Genomic DNA, 26,208 nt, shown 5'->3' on the forward strand with positions numbered 1-26,208 from the left:
TACACTTCATTATATCAATATTATGCACATTTTATTATTATTATTATTGTTATTATTATTATTATTATGCTATAATAAAGTTATGATTTATTTGTTGAGTAATTTATTATTATTGCACTAACTCAATTCATGTGCCAGTATTTTTTTTAGTGTTAATGTTAATGGAAATTTCATTCAAGATTCTAATTGTATCTTGAGTGAATTGCGGTTTTGATTCCAGTAATTTGTCTAAATATGTGGTTTTAGTCCAACAGTTTCAAATTTGCGATTTTCGTTTCTGTGGTTTCATTTCACTTGCAATTAATCGGTGTGCCCTTCACGTGAGGGACAGTTTTGTCCTTTTTTTCCCAAATACACCCTAGCCCCTCACGTGAAGAAGTTTGCGAATTAGGACAGGGGTTTATTTTGGGAGTAAAGGACAAAACTGCCCCTCACATGAGGGGCACGCTGATAGGTTTAACATCCAGACTTAGCGGGGTTAATGAATTCGGGTTTAATTGCAAGTGAAATGAAACCACATGGATGAAAATCGTAAATTTAAAATTATTGGACTAAAACCGAGGATTTAGACAACCCAAAACCACATGAACAAAAATCGCAATTAATTTTGTTTCTTTCTTTCTTTCTTTTCTTTTAACGAATTATAATTCACATATAATGAATCATACTTCTTCATAACCTCTATAAATATTGATTCTACGTATATCAATATATTAAAATGATAAGTTTTAGTCACAGGCATGGAGTAAAGCAACCTAGATATCCATGGTCAGATGGTCCCGAATATATCACACAATGTCCAATTCAACCGGGTGACTCATTTAACTATAAGATCATATTTTCTATGGAGGTGGGAACACTTTGGTGGCACGCTCATAGCGACTGGTCTAGAGCCACGGTCCATGGTGCGATTGTGGTGCGCCCCCAGCCTGGCACGCCATCCCCTTACCCCGAGCCCCATCAAGAAGTACCCATAATATTCGGTACGTATACATAATTTAACACAAACAAGTTACGTTATTAGTATTTATTTCTAAATGGTTATGTTTTATTAGAAGGAGCAAACTCTACATATACATGTTTTATTACAAGTCAATAAAATGTATTAATAAGAAAATGAGTCAATCCAAGTTGTTTGACCCATATGAAGTTGACCCGTTTTGATCCATTAATTAACCTGTCCAGTCTATTTGACGTTTATAACTTTAGTCGTGTTGAATTCTTTTTAGGCGAATGGTGGAAAATGGATGTGATGGAAGTGCTTGAGGAATTTGTCGCATCCGGTGGTGCCCCTAGAGATTCCGATGCTTACACCATCAATGGTCAACCCGGTGACCTTTATCCATGCTCAAGCCAAGGTTAGTTTAGTAATTTCACATACTTAAAAGTCAAAACTATGAGTAAATTTATTTATAGTGTTGATTATATTTCTATAGGTACCTTCAAGTTAAATGTGGAATATGGGAAAAGGTACATTTTCGTATGGTAAATGCAGCGATGAACGAAATACTCTTTTTCGCCATTGCAAACCATTCACTAACCGTTGTGGGGGCCGATGGTATGTACACCAAGCACTTGACCAAAGAATATGTAGTAATTGCCCCTGGTCAAACACTTGACTGCATATTTGAAGCAAACCAAGTTCGACCAGGGGGGCATTACTACATGGCAGCTAGAGCATACGCTTCCGCCAGTCAGCTTAGTTTTGACAACACCACCACCACCGGAATCCTCCAGTACGGCAGTGGTGGTGGTCTTGTTTTAACCACCACACCTCCTATGCTACCTTACCTACCAGATTATAACGACACCACCGCCGCTTTTAACTTCCTTGGTAGCCTTAGAAACCTAGACTCGCTCTTATTCCCATTAAGCGCATATGACTTAAAAATATACTCAACCGTTTCCATAAACACATTTCCATGTAATAACGACTCATGTGCCGGTCCCAATGGGACACGACTTGCGGCTAGTATGAACAACATTAGCTTCGCATCTCCTTCGGTTGATATACTTAGAGCATACTACTATCACATCAACGGCGTGTTTAACTCACATTTTCCTGATGCTCCACCATTATATTACAACTTTACTGGTAGTAACTTACCATTGTATCTACTGACACCTAAGAAGGCAACAAAAGTTAAGGTGTTAGAATATATGACAAAAGTGGAAATGGTTTTCCAAGGGACTAGTTTGGTTGCAGGACTTGATCATCCTATGCATTTACATGGGTTTAACTTTTATATTGTCGGATGGGGGTTTGGTAACTATGATGCAAAGAAAAATCCCTTGAACTATAACCTAATTGACCCGCCATTCAAGAACACTGTCATTGTCCCAATAAATGGATGGGTTGCGATTCGATTTAGGGCTTCGAACCCAGGTAAAATAATAAGATTTATACTAAGGGGGTGCTTGGGTGAGCTGTTAAAAACGGCTTATTTGCTTATTTGATTTTTGAAAAGTAAAAGCTGTTTGGTAAGCTTCAGTCTAAAGCTTGAAAATCTTCATATTGGAGTTTTTCAGAATTGTTTTTGCTTTTCTAAAATCAAATAAGAAAATAAGCAGTTTTAAGAAGCTCAGCCAAACACCCTCTAAATTAGTAATCACATTTTATTTATTTTTGTTATCTATAATGCCTTGTATTTTTGTTGATGATGCTAAATAGGTGTATGGTTTATGCATTGTCATCTCGAACGTCATCTTACATGGGGGATGAATACGGTATTCATTGTTAAGAATGGCAAACAACCTCAAGAAAGCATGCTGCCACCGCCCGTTCACATGCCGCAATGCTAATTTCGTTTCAAACTGCTGCAGGATTTTATTTTATAAATTTAAAGCAAGAACCTTTTATATGTGAATTATTATGTATCCATATTATATATGTTTCTTTGGTGAGAACACACCACCCCTTTATTCAATATTAAATTTTCATTTAAGAGAGAAAAACTGAATGCAAACTTATCAAATGAAACATAAACACCATGAATGTTTAATATCCCTTAAAACCACGAAATTTTCAAAGAGTCCACACAGTCGAAAACTATGAACATTCTTAGTAACAAAAACTGTTCAACATACGAGAAAACGACAAAAACAAAGAAATGATGGGCTTGTAGATCTTAAGATCTACACCATAATAGTACACGATTAGCAACGTAAGACATGCAAGACTTTCCTTTTCCTCATAAACAGCGGAATTCTCTACCAAAGTTACAATTAAGTGAAAATAGAAGAAGAGTGTCATGACGAACATCAGATATACGAGCACACCAAGCCTGCATAAACATAGACAAAAATACTAAACCAACGACATTTACTTTACTTTAATACCAATATTATTATTATCGGTTTAAAGATCATAGTAACAATTACATCGAAACAGAAGGCAAGCGGGCATAAACAAAATTGAAGAAACACTAATCGACCCCGGGCAGATTACGGATAATCTGGGGGTTAAATAGATGTTTCCCACGAGGATGAGGTCCAGCAAAGAAAGTTGTTCTCCAGGTGACCTGCAAAACAGACACCGTAAGCTCGTCACTGAGAAGGGGGGGTTCCTCCTTGTGACCACCCTCCGGCGTGAGAATCAGACTAGATTGCTCTGAATATAAGTGTATATTAAGAGATTGCTAGAGAAGATAAGATAATGAGATATCAGATAATGTCCTTACCATTCCAAGGTGTTGGAGTATTTATAGCCGAAGGTAGGTTTCCAAGAAGGTACAGCCGGCTGAATAGTATTCCTGTTCTACCAACAGTGGGCTACGCACAAGCCATGCTGGTTGGTGGATAGGCTGCGGCCGATAGTGACAAGGCCGGCTGTATACTGTTCCTTTACTGCCGGCTATGCACTGTTCCACCAACTGTAGGCTACGCACGTCCCACAGTGAGGGTTGGTGAGTAGGCAGCGGCTAATAGTGACAAACTGTACTAGAGGGTGCTCCTCCTCGTACTGTTGTCGGCGAGCTGTCACCCTGTGATTGGTTCATGGGCTGTTTTGGTCAGATCGTCTATTTTGCCCATACCTTGGCAGGTATAGTACAAAAGATCTTCCAGAAGCATACGAACTGGCTCATTTGGGCGGGAGTATTCCCGCCTTGCTCATTCCTTCAGGTGACATTACTGAAGTATCAAGAGTTAGTGCCTTGTGCGTGTAGCCTTGCTATTAGTGCGGGTAGCCTTCCCTGATGGCTTGTATCCGCAGCTGCGAGAACAAGCGGGGTACTTCACCATTGGGAGGCTTTCCCTGCGGGAACAGTTGGCGTACTGCGCGTAAGGTCTTCATCTCTGAGCATGGTGGGTCCTGCGGAAGCACGCAAACGTCCCTCTTCAAGGTGAGTCTTGCGGGTCCAACTGGGCTCTGCTGGGACCTACCTCTTCAAGTCCCCCCAGTCCAATGTTCTTCTCATAAATTATTAATAAGTGAGGTGAACTTTTGGACTTTAGAAAGGGGTTTTGAAAAGGGTTTTTAGTTTTAAGGTTTTCCGTGGGGATTCTTCCCGCGGTTTTCCTAATGCCACGCAGAAATTCCCGACTTTTCTGCTTGATCTTTGGGTATGAAGCGGGTAGGTCTGTAACCTCCTCGCAAGTCAGGAGCGTTGAGTCCCACTTGTGTGGATTCTCCATGAGGTTTTGGTAGTTTTGAACATAGTGATCAATTATGTTAAAACCACCAATTCCATCTTGGAGTTTCAAACAATATAGTTCTCGACGTTCCCGCTATGCGGGGATGTTATTCTCGTTTCCGCAAGCATGGCCCAGAAGATCCTTCTTGGTTTCAATTCCCAGCGGAGCGCTAGGTATGTGAAGGGTTTTGCCTTGACACTGTACCCGCACTCGTCTTACGGTTACTTTACTTCCAAGGTATTCCTGGCGTCAATTCCCTGCGGGTGCTAAGTATGTGAAGGGTTTTGCCTTAACACTGTACTCGCACCTGTCTTATAGTTACTTGGTTGCCAAGGTAAGGGGTATTTTCCCGCTTACTTTTGAATCTTTTTAAAATTTTGAAATTCGAAGAGTTGGTGAAAGGATAAGAACAGTCCAAACTGTTGAAACGTCGTCCGACGGTTTCTTCTGACAGTGTCAGGACGTGCAGGAAGTTATGGCGACGTGACAGTATATGGTCATTCCAGGCGCTTTTTCAGGCGCGTGGGCGCGATTTTTCGGGCGCGTGGCCGCGAAATTAATGGCACGCGTCCTTTCAACAGCTGTTGCCAGCTTGATCATTGCCACGTGTCATAGTTTCATTGCACCTGCGATTTCTCTCTCTTCCGCATTAAATTCATCGCATTAATTGCGATGAGTATATAAAGGGGGAGAGGGTCCTTTGCAATCCACACTTTCACTTCTCTTCATCCTCTAAACGATTTCCGGCGAATACTCACTATTCCGTCGAGCATTCTTCTGAAATCGTTTTTCTGTACATCCAAACATGTCTTCTTTTGCCGAGGAGTCTGACGTGTTCGTCGAGAATCCGTCGTCCACTTCTGATAAGGACGATAAGAGCACTGCTGGCGAATGCCAGTGTGCTCTTCCGGCCGACCTCTATCGGTACGTCGTCCGGAAGTTCATGCTCGAGCCGTTCGAGCCTGAGTTTCCGGAGCCACACCAGACGGTGTACGATGCCCCCAAGGGCAAGATAGGGGTGTACGCTGCATTCTTCGTTTATGGGTATCTCAGGTTCCCATTGACGAAGTTTGTATACCGTGTCTTGGAGAGGCACGGTGTGCATCTGACGGAGGTACACCCGATGGCGATCGCCAAGATCCGCCACTTTGAGTGGGTGTGCCTCATTCTGGGCGTGGAGCCCCATGTTGACCGGTTGATGACCTTCTATTCTTGGAGGTGCATCCAGGGGTGGTACACCTTGGTCAATTGGATCAAGGGGTTGAAGATCTGCGCTACCGAGCGCAGTCTTCGGTCGTGGAAGCGTGAGTTTTTTTATATCTCCGCTCGCGTCGTCCCCCTTGCGATGACCTTTAAGAATGGGAGAGCACTCCCCGCCCTTCACGCCCTCAACTACCAGGAGGCGGAGTGGTTCGCCAAGATCTCCCGGGTCCAGACTCCGGTATACCGCTTTGCGGAGTCTGGGATGGTGATGCTTGGGATGAGCCGGGTGTGGAAGGAGGCGTCACAGGTTCCCATCGTCCTCGAATACGGTTTGAACTCTGTCCCTTACGGTATGCTCTGTCTTCTTTGTTGATATAGGTTTTTCTTCTAACTGTTTATTTTTTTTTTATTTTAGAGGGAAATGACTTGCAGTCGCTCCTGCATCCGCGGGAGGCTGATAGTCCCGCTCGGATGGGTACTCGTGCTCTAGATGAGAACGAGTTGCCCATCCTTGAACAGACGGCGGATCGGTTCGTGGAGGTCTACCCGCCAGGCCACGAGATCCTGAGCGCCAGGCGGCCAGGTAAGGAGTTATTCAACCCTCGACCCCTCAATGCTGAAACCTCTGCTGGAATTCCCCTAATCTTGTGTTCTGATGAGGAATCCGCAGATGGTCCTCCGTTGGTGCGGAAGAAGAAGGCTGCCGGCGGGAAGGGGAAGGCAAAGGTTGCCTCCACTGCCGATCCGGTGCCTCGGTCTGATTCAGAGACCGAGAGCGAGGAGGTGGCGGGGAACCCTGGTGGTGATAAGACCACTGCTCCGGAGGCTGCGACGACTGTCACCTCCGGAGAGCCCAGGATGACGACGGTGAGCGGCGTAAAGAGGCCGGCTCCATCGGGTTCGTCCCCGCCTGTTCGCACTTTTAGGCTCAAGGAAACCCGTAAGTACAAACTTCCTTTACTTTTAACTTCATAGCTTTCCATCATTATACTTATCTTCGTTGTGCAGGCGTGGATGCTACCGCATTCCAGGGTGGAGCGGGGAGGAGCACCTCCGGACCCATGACGGTAGGTTTGGTCAACCTACCTGAGGCGATGACCCAGGCGTCTGCGCCTGCTTCAGTTGGTTCAGTTGCTCACCCGGATGAGCCAACTGTTCCAACTGTGACGACATCTCCGCCAGCTATCAGTGCCATATTTACTGAATCTTTCACTGAGCCGGCGGTGACTATTTCTGCGGGCTCCTCCGCAGCGGCGACCACGGTTGTGAGTTCACCTCCGTTGGTTTCTACTACCGCGGCGGCCTTCACCATGCCTCCTCCGTCATCGGCAACGACGGCCGATCCTTCAGGTATGCTTGGGGCTTCTCGCCAACCTCTGCCTCCTTCTCATCTGCCTGACCTCTTGGATGGATTTCCCTTGGGTTCAGGTGATGGGTTTGGCGGCTATCGGCCTGTTGTCGACCCTACAGGTGCGTAGGGTTCTTTTGGCCTTTTTTTTTTAAATCATCTTTTCCTAACTGCTTTTTGTTTTTTGCAGTGTCGGATTCCAATGAAGTGTATGTTCCACGATGGAACATCCGCCGAGGAACAACCCTTCGCACGCCTGTGGAGTGCGTGGAGTGGGCTCGTCATGCAGCTCCCAGTGGTGCGTTGGGGGAAGCAATGGCTAGCTACCAGGAGGGTAGGCTAACCAATGAGCTTCGGATTCTCCTTGCCCGGATGCAGCCGCGCGTCGAGCTGCTTTGTCGTGAAAACGACAAGTTAAAAGCAGCTCGTATCCAAGAAGTAGCTCAGGCGCGGGCTGTCCGGGAGGAGAATAGGAGGCTCTCCGCCGTTGCTGCGGAGAAGGAGAAGGCCTTCAAGGCCCTTGAAGTTGAAGTTCAGGCCCGTCTCGAGGCCCGTTCCAAGGCTGCCCAAGCTGTTAACGAACAGCTTCAGCTGGCTAAGGAGACTGCTAGGAACGCAACTGAAAGGGCCACCAAGGCTGAAGCTGTTGCTGAGCCTCTACGCCTCGGGAATGAGGAACTTAAAGCCAAACTAGAGGCGCTCCAACAGGCTCATGATGCCTTGGCGATGGAAGACGCCAAGAAGCTCCAAGAGATCTTGGACCAGAGGGGGGTGCTTGACCACACTGAGCGGAAGCTAAAGGGCGTTGAAGAGGCTGCGGCTAAAGAAGTGTTGCTTGCCAACCTCAACAAAAGTGAAGCCGAACGCGCCCGTAACCAAGCTCAAGCTGCCCTCCAGGAAGCTCTGGTTACCAAGGAATGGCTTCTTCGAGAAGCGTTGTCTCAGGTATGCGTAATTTCATATCTTTACACTTTTCTTTGTACATAGAAAAGGTTCTGACACTTGTATTTTTTCTTGTAGGTTGTGCATCGAGTCTTCACGGACACATCATACGACGATGCCATGAGCGCAGCCCTCAACGCTTCTCATGAGGATGGGGAAAAGGCCGGCTTCCTGCTTGGTCTAGGGTTCGTTGAGAAAGGCATCCCGCCTTCCAACTTCCCTTTGTATGATGTGGATACTGAAGCTGTTTATGACCAAGCAGTGAACCAGTATGCCGCCTTCCCGCATCCGGTGGTGGAGAAGGTGAACGAAGTTGCTGCTGCTGATGATGGGCTAGCTATCCTTAAAGCTTTCCTTGAACCGCCACGCTCTACTGATGGTGCGGGTCCAAGTGGAAGTGGTCCTGAAGCTTGATCCTGAAGATCCCTTTCCACCATTAGAGTAGATTTTTATTTTTGTATAGCTTCTTTTGTATGCGGGTATGCACCCAGCAATCTTTGTAATATTTGAATTTTGATGGAATAAAGATTATGTGCTAATTCCTTGCCTTGTTTATTTTACGCATGTTTTGATTTAACTTTGCAATTTCTTTAGTACTTAGATAAGTTAACTTTTTAACGTGGCAGATTATAAGTTTATGTTTCGCTTCCTCTTTCATGATTGTGCGGGTATTACCGTCACTTACACTTAGTAGGATGGCTTAACTTTACTTATATCTGTCCTGCGTGGAAGTTTTCCTCATCTTTTCCTTAGAAATTTTCTAAGTATTTTGAATAAGTTAGCCTTTGTACGCGCGGTTGTTAATAGGTTAATGTTCAGTTTCCTCTATCATGATTATGCGGGTAGGACCGTCACTTTCATTTAGTGGGATGACTAAACTTTACCTATGACTGACCTGCGTGAAGGTTTTCCTTATCTTTTCTTTTGACATTTTTACCGTTTTATGTGTTTATGCGGGTTTTGCCGCCTTCCACACGTAACGACTTACTTCTTCCCATATTTATGCGGTGAATACCGGCACATCAGTGTGGGAAGTTCATAAGTATAAAGGTAAGGCTATCAACACATTGTGAAAGGAGAATCATTTCCATTAGAAGTGGCTCTAGGCCTTTTCTTTACAAGTTTAGAATTGATCTACATGTAACATTTGCGTAATTGAGCTCCATTCCATGCTCTTGGGATGGGAGTGCCATCGAGCCTTTCGAGCCGGTATGCGCCCTTTCCCAGAACTTCTTTGATAATGTATGGCCCTTCCCGGACCGGGGCCAGTTTTCCTGGGCGTTGTTGGTTCGAAGCCTCGTTGTTACGCAGTATGTAGTCTCCTACGTTGAAGTTGCAGAGTTTTACCCGCGTGTTGTAGTACTTTTGCATTTGTCGCTTGTAGTTCTCTTCACGCACTGCGGCTAAGTCTCTGCGTTCCTCGGTTAGCATAAGGTCTAACCGTCTTTCCGCATCATTGTCTTCGGGCTGAATCAAGACCCTTGGTGAGGGTAAACCAATTTCGACAGGGACCATGGCTTCAGTGCCATAAGTGAGACTGAACGGGGTTTCTCCCGTACTGGCCTTTTTCAGCGTTCTGTTTGCCCAAAGGACGTGCGGAAGCTCGTCCACCCAGCCGGATCTGTGTTCCCAGAGTCTTTTCTTTATGCCTTCGACGATGCTCTTATTTGCTCTTTCTACCTCACCATTACCCTGCGGGTGCGCCACTGAGGTAAAAGTGTGGGTGATTTGAAGTTCTTCCAGCCACTTTTGTAGCTTCTTGTCAGCAAAGTTGGTGCCGTTATCGCTCACCAAATTCTGTGGAAGTCCAAAACGACAAATAATAAATTCCCAAATAAATTTTTTGTTATGTTTCGCGGTTGTTTGGGCTAAGGGTTTTGCTTCTATCAACTTGGTGAAGTAGTCGATGGCTACCACTAGGAACTGAACATTTCCTGCTGCTGTAGGAAATGGGCCTGTCACATCGATGGCCCACTTCTGAAATGGCCATGAAGAAGTGACTGGAACAAGTTCATTCTTCGGGCGATGCGTGTTGGGTGCGTAGAGCTGACAAGACCTGCACTTTCTGATGTATGCCAGCGCATCCGTATGCATCCCCGGCCAAAAGTATCCCGCGTTGTTTAGCTTAGCTACAACAGCGCGTGGACCTGCGTGTACTCCACAGATGCCTTCGTGTACTTCCCTTAGGAGGTAGTCAGCATCTTGGTTGTCCACACATCTTAAGAGTGGGCCAAGAAAGTTACGTCTGTAAAGGATGTCATCGATGAGTTGATAATTCAGTGCTTTACAGCGTAGTTTTCTTGCCTGTGTTTTTGACTCTGGTAGTATACCTGCCGCAAGGTAATTTATTATTGGTGTCATCCACGTTTCTGTGTTGGTTTGGATGACACAAATTTCCTTGTGCGGGACTGAAGGTGCCTCGAGGAGTTCAATGCGGATGTCCTTTCCCAAGTGGGTGAAGGCTAATGATGCAAGCTTGCTTAACGCATCCGCAGATTTGTTTTCACTACGCTTGACGTGTATGACTTTGCAATCGTTAAAATCACGCATAAGGGTTTTTGCTTGTGCGAGGTACAGGGCCATTGTGTCGTTCACGGCCGTGTACGTCCCGTTGATTTGGTTGGGTACTAACATGGAATCCACGTGGGCTTCCAAGTGTTTCACTCCCATCTTACGCGCAATTCTCAGCCCGGCCAAGAATGCTTCATACTCGGCTTCGTTATTCGTACTTGGAAAATCCAGTCGAATAGCGTAAGTGTATTCTTGGCCTGCTGGGTTGGTTAGTTTCAGCCCTGCGCCTGAACCCTCGTTACTGGCTGCTCCATCAGTGTAGAGTCGCCAGACATCATTGATGTCCTGTGCTGGAGAGGGTTGAGCCTCTTCCTGGCACTCTTTTTCCCGCGATGCAGGCACTTCCGCAATAAAGTCGGCCAAAACCTGGCCTTTTTATGGCTGGTCTTGGCTTATACTTTATCGCGTATTCCCCCAACTCAATTGCCCATTTGGCTAGGCGTCCCGATAACTCGGGTTTGCGTAGAACGTTTGCAAGTTTGAAGTTGGAGAGAATGGTGATTGGGTGACCCTGGAAATATCGTCTTAACCTGCGTGAAGCGTGTATAAGTGCTAAGACTAATTTTTCGAGGGTAGAGTACAGGGTTTCTACGTCTGTTAGGATACGGCTGACATAATAGATTGGCATCTGGATGCCTTTCCGTTCAACTAGCAGGACCGCCCCGGTTGCTCTATCTGTTGCGGAAAGGTATAGGATTAACTCCTCCCCCGCTTCTGGTGCTGTGAGCGTTGGGAGTTCGATCAAGCGTGACCGAATCTCCTGAAAAGCTGCTTCCGCTTCTGGTGTGCAGCGGAAGTGCGTTTTCTTTAAACAGTTTCTCAACGTTGACACGAAAGGAAACGACTTATCCGCGTGGTTTGCCAAAAAGCGATTAAGTGCGACTAGTCGTCCATTCAGTGTCTGAGCCTGTTTGATGGTAGTAGGTGATTCCATTTTGATAATGGCTTCGACCTTTTCAGGGTTCGCTCTGAAGCCATCTTTAGTGACGATGACCCCCAAGAACTTCCCTTCTTCCATTCCAAAGGCACACTTGCTCGGGTTGAGCTTCATGTTTATCTTCCTGAGCGTGTTGAAAGTTTCTTCGATGTCTTTCAACATTGCTTCTGCGTCAGGGCTTTTGATGACCAAGTCATCCATGTAGAGTTCCAAGTTCCTCCCAATTTGGGCATGAAACTGGTTGTCCATCAGGCGTTGGTATGTGGACCCGGCATTATTAAGTCCAAATGGCATCATTTGATAACAAAATGTGCCATCGGGCGTCCGAAAAGCGGTTTTGTCCTGATCATCAACGGCCATGTGGATTTGATGGTACCCTTTATACGCATCCAAGAAGCATTTAAGGCGAAACGGTGCTAACGAATCCACCTTAAGATCAATTTCGGGTAACGGATAACAATCTTTGGGGCATGCTTTGTTTAAGTCCTTGAAATCTATGCACATGCGCCATTGTTTGTTATTCTTCGGTACCATAACGGGATTTGCAACTCATGTTTGATATCTGCTAACGCGTACGATGCCTGCGTCAAGGAGTTCCTTGACTTGGGTTCTACACGCGTTAGTTTGTTCTAGCCCCATTACTCTGCGCTTTTGTACGACTGGCGTAACAGCCGGGTCGTACTTGAGCTTATGCTCTCTGCCTTACTTCGGGGTACGCCAGTCATGTCAGCTGGTGTCCACGCGAAGATGTCAGCGTTTTTCTGTAGTAAGCGTTTGAGTAAGGTGCGCGTGGAATCAACGACTGTTGGGCCAATGGTAACGGCCTGGTCAGGGTATTTGCCATTGAAGGCCCATCTTTCCGGTTCGGTGATGGTTGGTTTAGCCATCTTTGGTTTGGGTTTAGATGAGACAGATGCGATGCATACCTGGGGAATGCCGGTGATCATCGCTACACCCTCAGCTGTTGGCCATCCCATCATGCCGTGGACTGAAGATACCACGGCGTTGAATCTTGCCATCCCGTCTCTTCCGAAGAGAATGTCGTATGTGTGGTGTGGCTTCCTCATCACGACAAAATCCACATCTTCTGTGCGTGAGTGATTCCCGTCCGTAAGAGTGACGGGGAAAGATAGGATACCCAGGGGGGTGTTTGTGCTGCCGTCGAACCCTTCCATCGAGGCGTAGACCGTTTCCAGGCGTTCCTTGTCTTTGTCATCTAGCTTGTCGAAGAACTGCCTGTACATCACCGTTGACGAGGCGCCGTTGTCAGCAAGAGTGCGAGAAGTAATGTAGTGCCCCAGCTGACTTTTGATGACGATAGGGCCTTCTTTGCTGGGTCCTCCTGGCACTCGCGGGAAGCGCACCTCAACTTCCTTCCACGCGCATGGTTCTGTCGCTCGCCTTTTTCTTCCTCTGATGTTGCCATGAACCATGTTGATGCTGATGTCAACGGGCTTTCGTCCGTTGCCTCTGTACCGGTTATCATTCCTTCCTCCCTTCTTGATTGATGCCACAAGGTGTGCAAGTCTTCCATCCTTGACGAATGTTTCAACAATATCCTTCAAGGATGTACACTCCTTCGTACTATGACCCTTTGTCCCGTGGAAGTCACAGGATTTGCTTTGATCCGCATTAGGTCACTGCCGGATCATTGGAGCTTTTGGCCATGGTAGTTTTTCGGTGGCAAATATCTCCGTGACGCTTTTGGTGAGTGGCTTCCACCGGTGTTTTCGGCTTGAAGGGTGTGTGTTATCCCTTCCGCCAACAAGAGGGCGAGAGCTGGATGAGGTGTCAAAGTTTACCCTTGACTGCCAAATACCTAGCTTCCTCTTTTTGTTCTGCCGGGCGATCCGAACATTGTTTTCTCTGGTCCTCTGCGTGTAGAGGTGTGTACTCTGGGGAAGATCCCTACCCAGTTGCTTCTCTGTCTCGGCAAAGCGCTTGGCCGCCGTCATGATGGCATCCCATGTGGATAGCATGCCGTCCTTACCCGTCAACGTGCGGATAAGCTCTGGGTATTCGGCGCCCTGAATGAAAGCGGCGCGAACAAGATCTTCACTTATGTTGCTCAGACTCAGCTTTTTGGAGTTGAAGCGAGTGATGAAGTCTAGTAAAGATTCATCCTCCTCTCTAACGCAGTTGAGGATCGTCCACTGTTCTTCAGTATATTTTCTCTGTTGGCTGAAGTGTTGGCTGAACTTGTTCTGAAAGTCCGCCCAATCATAGATGTGGTGGACCGGTAAACGATCGATCCATGCCCTGGCCGCTCCAACCAGAGTCATCTGGAACATATAACACCACGTGGGTTCCGTCCAGTTACTGACGGTTGCCCCCGCAATGAATCTGTTCAAGTGGTCGTCTGGGTCGGATAGGCCATCATAAGTGCCGATGTTGGACATTTGTTTGGCACTTCTCGGGGCGATTGCTTCCGCAATGTCCCTTGCAAACTTGGACTTTCCTGCATTTGCAGCAGTTGGTCTAAAGGTTTTGGAGAAGTCACGTGGGTTTCTCCCCGCGTTCGTTGGTTTAAAGGTTTCTCCAAAATTCCTTGTCGGTTGGAAGTCCGTTTCCTTACGCATCCCTTTTGCCTTATGGCGAGGGTTTGCGTCGGTATCGGATTCTTCCCGCTCATCGTCCGAGTACTCGCACTCACTGTTCATGTTGAGATGTTGGCGAGTACTGCCGAATTCGTCAGCCTGTTGAAGTGAACGCAAGCGTTCATCCAACTCAGCTTGGAACTCTTTCTGACGTGCTTCGGCCCACTCCTTAACTTGATCGAGTGTTTGGCGAGGGACCCTCGTCCGTTTCTCCAACTGGGCATCAGTGAACCCCAGTGAAATATTGTTTACTGCACTTGTCCCGGCTTGGGTAACCGGGGTAGTGTTTGTAAAATTTGTATAACCGCCGGTGTTCCCCCCAGTTGCTGGGGTTGTGGTTACCGGGGTTTCTTGGTCACTTACTGGCTTTGGGACCGGAGTAACGTTAACCATTTCTTCAGAAATTTTGAAAAAACTAAGAATTAGTTCTAGCTTTTATGCACGGATGGCGCCAATGAAGAAACAATAATCAAAATAAACTTTAATTTTACATAGAAAATCATCAAAGTAGCTGTTTTGGCATGGATACTTTACAAAATAGCTTTGACTTTTTAAAATTGCGATCAAGCTGGCGCGTAGAGCATAAAACTTGTCATTTGACACAGCAGATTATATCACTTTGGCATGACAAAATATTTCCATCTAGAGCCATTTTTTTAATTAAAAAGTGAAAGTCAAATGATATTTGAGTAAGGTTGAGTAAGGCTTGGGTTCTCCAGTGGAGACCCAAGTTCGATTCCCACTTGTGTCACTTTAAGTGGATATTGGCAATGAAGGATTTGAGCTAGGCCTTGTACAAGGTTGACAGTTCGGACCCGAGCCCACCCAGGCTTTCGTCCCACCATGTGTTACGCCAGAGAGTTATGCTTTTGTGGCAGTCGGCGGTATGGTTCCCAGGGAACGCCCAAGCCAAGTTCGAAACCAGCGTGGGCCTGGTTAAGACAACATAGTCTTGTCAGAGTGGGGCAACAGGGCTCTCCAAATTGGAGAGTGCGGTGACCTAAACACAAAAAAGAAAGTCGCCGTTCTAAAATTTTTATTTTTATTTTTTTCCATTTTACCTTTCCTCAATGTAATACTGCTGCTGCATGTTTTGTTGTACATTATGTTTTACCAGTCGCTCCACCTCCTGTATCTGCTGCAGGTACCGTTGTTGCTGCTGCGCCTTCTCTTGTACCTGCAGCAGATACAGGAACTGCTTTTGCGCCGCCTCCTGCACCTTCTGCATGCTCTCTTGTACCTGATGCTGCGCTTGTTGCACCGCCTCTAGCACCAGCTCCTGATGCGGGTGCTGCTGCTGCTGCACCTCCTCCTGCAACTGCTGCAGATCCAGGTGCTGCCGTTGCGCCTCCTCCTGCCACTGTTGTAGCAACAAAAACCGCTGCTGCGCCTTCTTCCGCAACAGCTGCAGGATCAGGATATGTTGCTGCACCTCCTCATGCACTTGCACTTGTTGATTCTGCATTTTTTGTACTTAAGTTTCTAAAGTTACTTATTTTAAGAACTTACGCGTTACAAATAAGCTTCTTTCGACTAACTAATGAAACCCACATTATAGTTTTCGTATCTTGTGGGTTCAAAATGTATGAGTTGATACACATTTACTTCAACCATATATATTATCTATGAATGTTGAGCTAATCGATGTAACCAATGTTTTCGGAAGTATTTGCATCATAATCATTGACAAAGATAACAACATCTCCATTGGACCCTTGTAACAAATCGAATCGATTTTTATCATATTAAATGTAGGTTTGAAAAACTACATATTGATAATCAAACTATGTGTTAAAAAAATTAAGTTAAGTTTGTTTTTCACCCATTTAATTTGGTTATTTTAACTAGTTCAGTCCAATGGTAATTTTTATCATTGTGATTTTATTTTTTTTTAAACATTTTTCGACCCCGAAACTTAATATGTTAAACCTTTTCTGTTAGTTTTAGTGAAATGACCAAAATACCCTTATTCTACTATTCGTTCCCACATCGTTGGCCGACCATTGCGAACTGGATCTAAAAATGAGTGCTTTCGATTGTTTCCTACGATTTCTACACAACACATGTTTTCTATCATATCCACACTCAAATATATAAATGTTCTCATTGAAACTTTATTCTTCACATAATATATAGTTAAATCTTTTAATCTATGAAATCTTGTATATATATATAAGTTCAACAATGCATTATAAATATAATTGAAACAATTTGAGACATTTATAACTATAAATCACATTTCAGAAAACTATATAATATATGCATACTCATCAGCACTTAGGCATCTTGCGGGGCGGTGGTAGCATGCGTTCTTCTGTCCCATTTCCATCTTTAATGATGAACACCGTATCCATTCCCCATGTAAGGTGTCGTTCGAGATGACAATGCATAAACCACACTCCTATATCATATTAGTAACCCAAAAAAAATCAAAAAAAAAAATAATTAAAGAGCTAGCTCCCTTTTGTTTCAAGGGGTAATGGGTCAAACCCAATGGGCCTGACTGGTCTGATAGAAGCCCATGGACCAGGCCCAATTCCGTCTAAAAAAGCAAACATTAGTAATAGAGGTGAAAAAACCTGAACTCCAAAAAAGTCCCATAACCGGGTTTTTACTACCCGGCCATACCGGATAAGGTATGCATCAGTACCAAAACATGTACCCATAACCGGGCACGATTTGTACCCGGTAATACCCGAAAACTAGAACCGGTTCAATACCCGAAGCCAGGTTTTTCAAATACCCGATCCATACCCAAAATTACCTGAACCCGAAAAATACTTGAAAAATAGTCCAAAAAAAAGTGCAGCTCCTTTAAAAACCAATCTATACCCCAAAAAATACCCGAAAATAGGGTTTTTTCAATACCCGGAAATAGGGTATTCAAATACCCAGTTTTAGAATACCTGGTTCTATAACCGACCCGAACCCGTGTATAAGGTATGGTTTTTAGAGACAATACATGGACCCAAACCCGACCCGGATATTGCCAATACTTGATTTTTCAATACCCGATCATACCCAAACCCGGTTCTATACCCAGAACCAAGTATTAGAAAACCCCGATTTGTGCACCTCTAATTAGTAATTTAGTATAATGAAGATGGTAATTGAAAAATGAAAATATGTCTTTGAAATTCATATCTTACCCGGATTAACAGCCCTGAATCTAATTGCAGCCCATCCATTTATCGGAACAAGAAGAGTGTTCCGAAATGGCGGGTCTACTCGGTTATAGCTCAGCGGGTCCTTATACGGGTCAAAGTTACCGAACCCCCACCCGAGGATATAAAAATTAAATCCATGTAAATGCATTGGATGATCAAGTCCCACAACCAATGTGGTACCTTGAAATACCACTTCAACGATCGAGTTATACTCGATCACCCTGACTTCTGTGGCCCGCTCGGGCGTTTGTAGAAACAATGGTAAATTACTACCGGTAAAGTTGTAAAACAAAGGCGGGTTGCTAGGAAAGTTAGTGCCAAAAACACCATGTATATGATTATAGTAAGCTTTAAGTATGTCAATGGATGGAGGTACAAAGCTAATATTATTCATACTAGCCGCTAGTCGCGTGCCATTTGGCCCGTCACATGTCTTGTTTCGACATGGGAATGTGTTTAATGAAATGGTGGAATAAATTTGTGTGTCATATGTATCTAATGGGAATAAAGGTGGGTCTAAAGTTCTAAGACCACCAATGAACTCAAAAGCCGCGGTGGTGTCATTGTAATAAGGTAACGAAGGGAGGATAGGAGAGGTGGTGGAGATATAGTCATTATTGTATTGGATTATTGCGGTGGTGGTGGTGTTGTCAAATGAAGCATTGGTGGCGGTAGTATATGCTCTCGTTGCCATGTAGTAACGACCCTGTGGTGGCACTTGGTTTGCTTCTAGTAAGCAATCGAGTGTTTGGCCGGGTGAGATTAACACATATTCTTTTGTTAGTGGCTTGGTGTAGCTACCGTCGGCTCCCACAACGGTTAGTGAATGATTTGCAATGCCGAAGAAGAGGATTTCATTCATCGCTGCATTTACCATATGCAAAAGATACCTTTTGCCATATGTCACGTTTAACTTGAATGTCTCTGAAAGTTAACAAATAATTTAAACAAAAAAATGTCAAAAAATATATTCAATTATTCATTATTTTATTTTATTTTATTATTATTTTTTTATGTGAAATTGCTAAGCTAACCTTCACTTGAACACGGATAAAGATCACCAGGCTGACCGTTAATTGTATAAGCATCGGAGTCCCTAGGGGTACCACCGGATTCAACAAATTCTTGTAGCACTGTCATTATATCTTCCTTCCACCACTCGCCTAACATAAAATCCGCAAAAATAAATTTATGATTAAAAAAGTAATAACATTGTGAGAATTTTCGATTCGAAGTTTAAACCATGTATGTGTTACCTAAAATTATGGGCACTTCTTCATGGGGCATGGGGAACGGGTAGTTTGTGCGCGGCTTGGGGTACACTATGATTGCACCATGGACCGTGGCTCTAGACCAGTCGCTATGAGCATGCCACCAAATCGTCCCAATCTCCAAAGAAAATATAATCTTATAGTTAAACGAGTCGCCCGGTTGAATTGGAGATTGTGTGATATATTCAGGACCATCTGACCATGGATTCCGATGTTGCTTTACTCCATGCCTAAAATTTTAATATATGTTCTTGTAAAAAGATTTAGTAGCTATAAACCTATAAGGCAATGTGTTATAAAGTAATCTATAATGGATAAAAGATGAAATACCAATGAATGGTGATGTTGTATCTTCCATTGTTATGGACCTTAACATAAATGGTGTCTTCTTTACGAACATGCAGCATTGGTCCTGGAAATTGCCCGTTTACAGTTAAAATGTCTTTTGTTTCACAAAGGCGCGTGTATGATGCCTCCTTCACCTACAGAATAATGTACATACAAAATTAAAGAACCGAACAAGGAACTTCAAAAGAAAACTACTTACAAAAAACTTATGGTGTCGACGTAACGCTTCGCAATGTATGAATATTGCTACCGACAACAAGAAGACGAAGCTTTTCTTTCTTAAAAGCATTTTGAATGTTAAGAAAATTTGTACACAAGTTGCATAAATTTTGAAGTGATTTTAGAGAGTGTAATTGAGTGAGGGGTCTTAATACTAAGAGAGAACATGGATTAATGTCCTTCATTTAGTAATCATTAAAATCCCAGAATTAAAATAACATTAATAAGTACAAAAACTAGGACAACTAGTTTAACCATAACAAATTTGGTAAATTTTTAATGAAAAATTTTTGTTACATATGTTATATTTAATAAGAAGTTGAATGTAGGTTTGAAAAACTATACATTTATAGGATTATCAAAATGTGTTAACAAAACATTAGAGTTACGTTTGTTTTCATCCGTGTGGCTTGGTGTTTTAACCAGTACAGCCAAAAATGAGACTTTTTGTCATGTTCGCCATTGAGGTATCGTTTTTAACCTTTTTCGTCCTCAAAACCAACTCCGTTAGATTTTTTTTATCAATTTTAGTGAAATGACCAAAATACCCTTATTGTAGTGTGTGTGATCACACGACTGGCCGCCCCATTGCCACCGACAACACCACTAACACCTTATTCCAGGGTACCCCGGAAGTATTTGTTCAACACCAAAAATCATAAAACTTCATAATGCGACATGTATATATCATTGTATTGTTGGATTTTGATTACTTTAAAGTTAACTAAAATCTAAATTCATTGTCATATACTCTTATTACGTAGCGCTGTTCACAAGTCGAGCCAAGGTGGTTTCGAGCTCGAGCTCAAAATTAAACGAGACAGCTCAGCTAGGCTCGAGCTCGATTTTGAAGTTAAAATGAACCTAAGATCGAGCCAACGAGCCGATCCGAGCTTGGGTCGATTTTGGCTCAGTTAAAAAAATGAGCCAACTCAACTCAGGTTGTTTCAAATCAAGTTTTTTTTTTATTCGAGCGAGCCACGAGTTTTTTGAACAGCCAGTGTTACCCCAGAAGGTGGCTATTTGGACTTATTACTCCTGAACCGATCTATATGAGCTACGCTTCATACAAAGTCCTGCTACGAATATAACAACTTAAAAACTATCAACTTTTGGATGAAGTGTACATTTAACGCATAAAACCTTTTAAAAACGTTTTATTCAAAAGTGTAGATCATTTGGTAGGATGTAAACAAATCAAACCGCTCATGAGTTACTCAAGATTAGCTAGCTAAAAACTTGAATCAACCCAAGCTTAAATGAGCTCAAGCATAAAAATTAGCTTGTTAATAAGTTTGTTTAATATTAAATTAGGTTGTTGAACAATTTTATAATGTTTTTTATTACTAAATTAGGTTTTATAATATTCATGATGTTTGTTTTATGTTAAATTGTGATTGTTATGAGATATATATACTTTTTTACTTTTTTAGGTTCGCCGGCTTGTGAGACGGTAAGAAAACGCCTCGATCCGCTTCGAGGCTCGTTTCCTTTCTTTTAAACCATGAACGAGCCTACTCTCTATATTAATTTTACTTAATATATTTACATCTTACTAACATATTAAAGCAAAATAAGTTATCCACATGGCATCATTCTAGGGTGTCCACCTAGATGCCATGTCAACCACCTTCCAATTATTAATTGTCAACTCACTTGATTCCTCTTATTTAAACCTTATTGTTAAGAAACTCTAATCCACATTCAACTTTTTTATATATCTCTCTCCAACTTGCCGTCAATCAATTTCTCTCATGGAATTAGTAACTATTATCAAATTATAAAGATCATCTCCCGTTTATCAAGTATCAAAACGTTTCTTACTATTCTGAGATTTTTCATATTTTGATTTTTTTATTTTCATTGTCTGTTTCTTCGTAATTTAGGGTTTGTTCGTTAAATCCCATTTCTTTAATTGATTGGTTGCTTATACATTATTTATGGTTTATACAATAATTTTTTGTCCATTCAATCTCGTTTCTCTAACCATTTTTTTTGTTTTTATCATCTTCATCTATATTTTCTTTATACATTATTAACTAATTTTTTGTGTTTTGTTATAGAGGTTATTTGAAACTGTTTGAATTTGATGAATTCTTTATACATTATAATTCAGGATCCTAAACTCCCAATTCTGGTACGTATTATAATAATTTTGTGAATTACAATATTTTAGGTAGATTTTATATAGTTTATTTTATAATAATTTGCAGGAACTTCTAAATGAATTTGCGAAAAGTAATAGTGACAATTTAAAGATATGCTTCAACCACTTCAAATTCAATATCATAAAGTGTCGTCTTTTAATATTTTGATAGCAAAATATGATAAAAAAATGTATGATTTGCAAATAGATTGGTTGAACTACTAGCTGAGTTGCGTGTTCGTCGAAAACAATTGATTATATTTATTTTAAGTTTACGTGATAACAAATGGTCAGTTAGAACTTCATCCAAGAGGGCTACTGCAAATGGTTTTCTCGATGCCCTTGTGTTATAAAATATCAGAAAATGAACTGCAAATTGGTATATGTCAGTAATTGTTTTTTTCTTTTTCTAATTCTAATAATGATTATTCATTACAATTAACTGGTGCTAGATTTAAGCATAACTATGCATATAATAGCATAATTATGATTTAATATTATTTAACACTAAAAATCGTAACAAATTGAAGTTAAAAATCTCGCATTAAAAGTTTTCCAATCTCAAAATACTTTCCAGATTTTAATAAAATTTCAGTTAAATAACAATTAATGGTTACGTAATGTGATTTGAATTTAAATTTAAGATTATATCAAAATCTTTTAATTATGTCAAAATTCATGCTTAAAATAAAACCCCGATATTTTTTATTAGTCCTTAAAATACTTTTCATTAAAATACTTTCCATATTTTTATTAATATTCCATTAAAATACCATTTCATCATTAGATCATAGTTATTTGCATTTGAATTTAAGATTATATATATTAAAATCTTTTAATTATGTCAAAATTGTCATTATAAATTAAAACCGATCGACTTCCATAATTTATGCATAAATAGAACCACGATATATTTAACTGGTCCTGAATTTAAGCATAGTTATGCATATAATAGCATAATTATGATTTAATATTATTTAACACAAAAAATCAATTCAAATTGAAGTTAAAATCCTCACATTAAAAGTTTTTCAATCTCAACATACTTACCATATTTTTAATAAAATTTCAGTCAAATAACATTAATGGTTACACAATATGATTTGAATTTGAATTAAACATTGTATTAAATTCTCTGAATTTTGTCACAATTAACATTTTCATTTTTAATTATTCAAAAATTAATGTGTATTTTAATTAAGACTAATTTTCACAAATTATCAGTAGAAAAAACTATTAGTATGATGACAACATATTACACACGCATTTTTAGAAATTCCAAATACTTTTATTTCATTGTGAATATTTAAATTTGAAATCAAGATTATATTAAAATGTTATAAGTATGTCAAAATTAATGCTTAAAATAAAACTCATATCTTTTTAGTTCTCCTTAATTTATGCATATAGCATTGAACATATAAAAAGTTACATTTATTCTCATTTCTATTTTTACAAACTTTAACAAAAATAATGTCATAAGTAACTACTATATAAGTGATACATTGAGCTTGCATTATTCACATACATTGAGCTTGCATTCTTTACTATTTAGAAAGAATGATAAATTGCCATCTTATCTATTAATATATTTAAGTTAGTTGAACATGTTGGTTTACCATATATATCTCGGTTAATACTTTGATAAACATTTATAATCGCATATTTGATATTCCTTGTCAGTTATTTGGAGAGAATTCAATTCTATTTAATTTTATAATTATTTAATTATTGGCATAATTTCATTTGACTGAGGATGATATCACGACATTGTTATTGTATAATAGGGAAATACGTTCTAATCATCTTATTTCCTTATGCAAGAAGAACATCTCAAAAAGATGATTAATAGTATGTTCATCGGGAGCATGTAAGTAAAGCTATGAACTTTAATTTATTATTATGTAACACTCATGGGGTGATCTTTAAAAATAGTTTTAAATAACCATAAAGTCTTGATTTTCTCTCGTGCTTTTTTTGTTGATTTAACTAAACCTGATAAAGATTGTGAGTCATGCGGGTTTGGGTGAGGATTTGTTTTAAATGGTACAATTAATGTTCCCCTATAATTTTCCTAACGTCTTTATCTTTTGACTTCCCATGTTGTATATTTGCTTATATTTATGTGATTGTGTAAGAAACAAGACTTTTTGGATGTAAAATTTTTCGGGCATATAACACATGACTTCATTAGATGATGAAGTTTTTATTGATATGTCTATTTGGTTTAATGGTTTAAGTTAGAAAGATGTTTTAAGTTATCATTTTACACTATTACCTTTGTATGTTTTTTTTCCAATAAAAACAACAATGCATACCTTATAATTAATGTAACAATATAAGTTAGTAAAAATAACAAATTTATAATTCATTAAAATATATAGCATATACATACATATATATATGACATTTTTTTTATATTTTTCACCTGTGTGTAACACGGGTAACTAACCTAGTATATATTAAAAGTAAATATATAAACGATAACTTGATATCTTGTCTTGTAGGACTAAAATATCGGGTCAACAAAATGAACGAAGAATTTGGATGTATTTTACATCTAAGTGTGAACGCATATCTTTTGCACTATATGTCTCTTTGCAGGGCCGTCTACGAGAAATCGAGAATCTCTTAAAAATTTTGGGCCCGGGACGAGTAGAAATACAGACCTCTAAAATCGCGTTCTTAATTATGTAATAGATAATTTGATAATTTTCCTTATATGGTTGTCTTTCAAAAACCCAAAACAAACAAACAATAATAAACATGTTATTAAAATGATTCTTATAGAACACAAATAAAAGCTTTTTTCTATAAAAAAAAACAATAATGAGAATTGAACTTATGACCTTTGTTTCCATAGTTACAACACTTTCATTCAACCAAATAGTAATTTTGTAAATTTTTGTGTTAAAACAAAGTTATAAATAAAATAAAAAATTTTATTTTTTAATAATTATAGACCTCTTGAAAGAGTGGGTCTGAATCTGTTGCCCTCCTCACCCTCTCCTTAGGCTGGGCCTGTCTGTCTATACATGCCAAACCTGGAGTGAGGTGAATAAATTATAACACATTGGATGCAAATGGTTGAGTATGTTTCACTTGAAACTTGAAACTTGAAACTCAACTGACATTGTGACACCAATGTGACACCAATTAGCCTATTATCAATTATGTACATAAAACCCTATAAATAAATAAATAAATATGCACAGTAAGGTCCACTCGTAGAGAAATGGGTCGGGTTATGCGAACCTTACCTATATTTCAGAAGACACAAATCCTACATCCAAAAAAGACAATATACAAATCCTACATCCAAAAAAGACTCGTGACTTACATTTTTTTTGTTTACTTTTTAACATAACAAGCATAAAGTGCATACTAGTAATTTAGAAGATAAAAAAGGTAGAGCATGTTGACACGTAGTCAAAGCGAAAGCAAATATAGACCGAACTAAGATCATATGTAGTGGATAGAGCCCCTATGGAGACGATGTATGTGTCATGTGACGTCACGTCATCATAAGGGTTTTATAGCTAAAATGAGTGTAGTGGGTGGAGACTCCACTAATCATTATCTCTTTATTATTATTATTATTATTGATTAAAAATCATTAAATAAACAAACTCCTAATCAAAACCAACATCCATAGTGCTTTAGGGGCGATGTTTCCGACACCATGAGGTTCCATACACACGGTTTTATATAAACATAAACTTATCATTTTAATCAAAAAGAAAAATTAATGTAATTTGACTTCAAACTTGACAGTGACTTTGCCATTTGTCAGACTTTAACTAGTGCAAATGCTATCACCAAAATTTAGAGACATCTTCAAGGAAACTTCATACTTACCAATAATAGTTAAAATCTTAAATATATCACCTACTCATCTTTGTTTTTCCCCATTTTTTTTAAATACAATATTACATGTTCACATGAAAATAAAAGTAAACGGATGATAATCTGCTCCGTTAGCCCTTTTCGAATAATAAAACGAAGTTGTTCAAAAATAAATTCATTAATCTTTAGGTCATAAACTAATATTACTACCCATGACATATTGGCACGACTAAGTAATTCTACAACATCATGACAAAAAAAAATCATTAAACACAAAGATATAAAGATTTGTTAGTTCTCAAGATAAACTCAAGTCCGAAACCTGACTAAAATAGAGTTTTCCCATAATAGTGGGTTTCCCCTTTCGATGGCGTTCTTGAATGCGTCAGACTTGGAGCATCAAATCAATATAAACAGTTAGACAACTCATCCTAAGACTCACTCGAATATTGAAGGTAGTTTCAAACGTTGTTAACAAAAAGTTATGAAAACGTAGGGGTAAATATGTCATTTATAAAACTTTAAGGTAGCTTCCTAGATACTCATCATCCATTCACCCACCAAATAAAAACCCATAAAAAAGCCAGTAAACACACAACCACAAAAAACCCCCCAATTGGGGGTCTGAATCTCTTTCTTGTTCCACACGTTTCCTTCAATTCTCCCAAATTCACTCTCTGATCAACCAATTACTCCAATCAACCACTCAAATTCACTCAATTGATCGATAATTTAACAAACCCTGGTCCCAATTTGGTCGAATTTTGCCCTAATTCTTTCAAATCCACTCTCCGATCACAAAATTACTTCAACTAACCACTCAAATTCAGTCAATTGATCGATAATTTAACAAACCCAGATCCCAATTTGGTCTAATTCTCCAAACCCATTTTCCAATTCACTCAATTGATCGATTATTTAACAAATCCAGATCCCAATTTGGTCTAATTCTCCAAACCCACTTTCCAATTCAGTCAA

At 40.6% G+C, this 26,208-nt stretch overlaps 2 pseudogenes; one reads left to right on the forward strand and one right to left on the reverse strand.

Moving 5' to 3' along the window:
- Positions 1–685: 685 nt before the first annotated feature.
- LOC143601012 (laccase-15-like) lies at positions 686–2,804 on the forward strand (annotated as a pseudogene).
- Positions 2,805–16,503: 13,699 nt separating this feature from the next.
- Positions 16,504–24,726, reverse strand: LOC143601016 (laccase-15-like; annotated as a pseudogene).
- Positions 24,727–26,208: the final 1,482 nt, after the last annotated feature.

This window comes from Bidens hawaiensis, unplaced genomic scaffold (assembly GCF_021521415.1).
Source record: "Bidens hawaiensis isolate Kalapana, Puna unplaced genomic scaffold, B.hawaiensis_p1.1 tig00055202_1, whole genome shotgun sequence".
NCBI lineage: Eukaryota > Viridiplantae > Streptophyta > Magnoliopsida > Asterales > Asteraceae > Bidens > Bidens hawaiensis.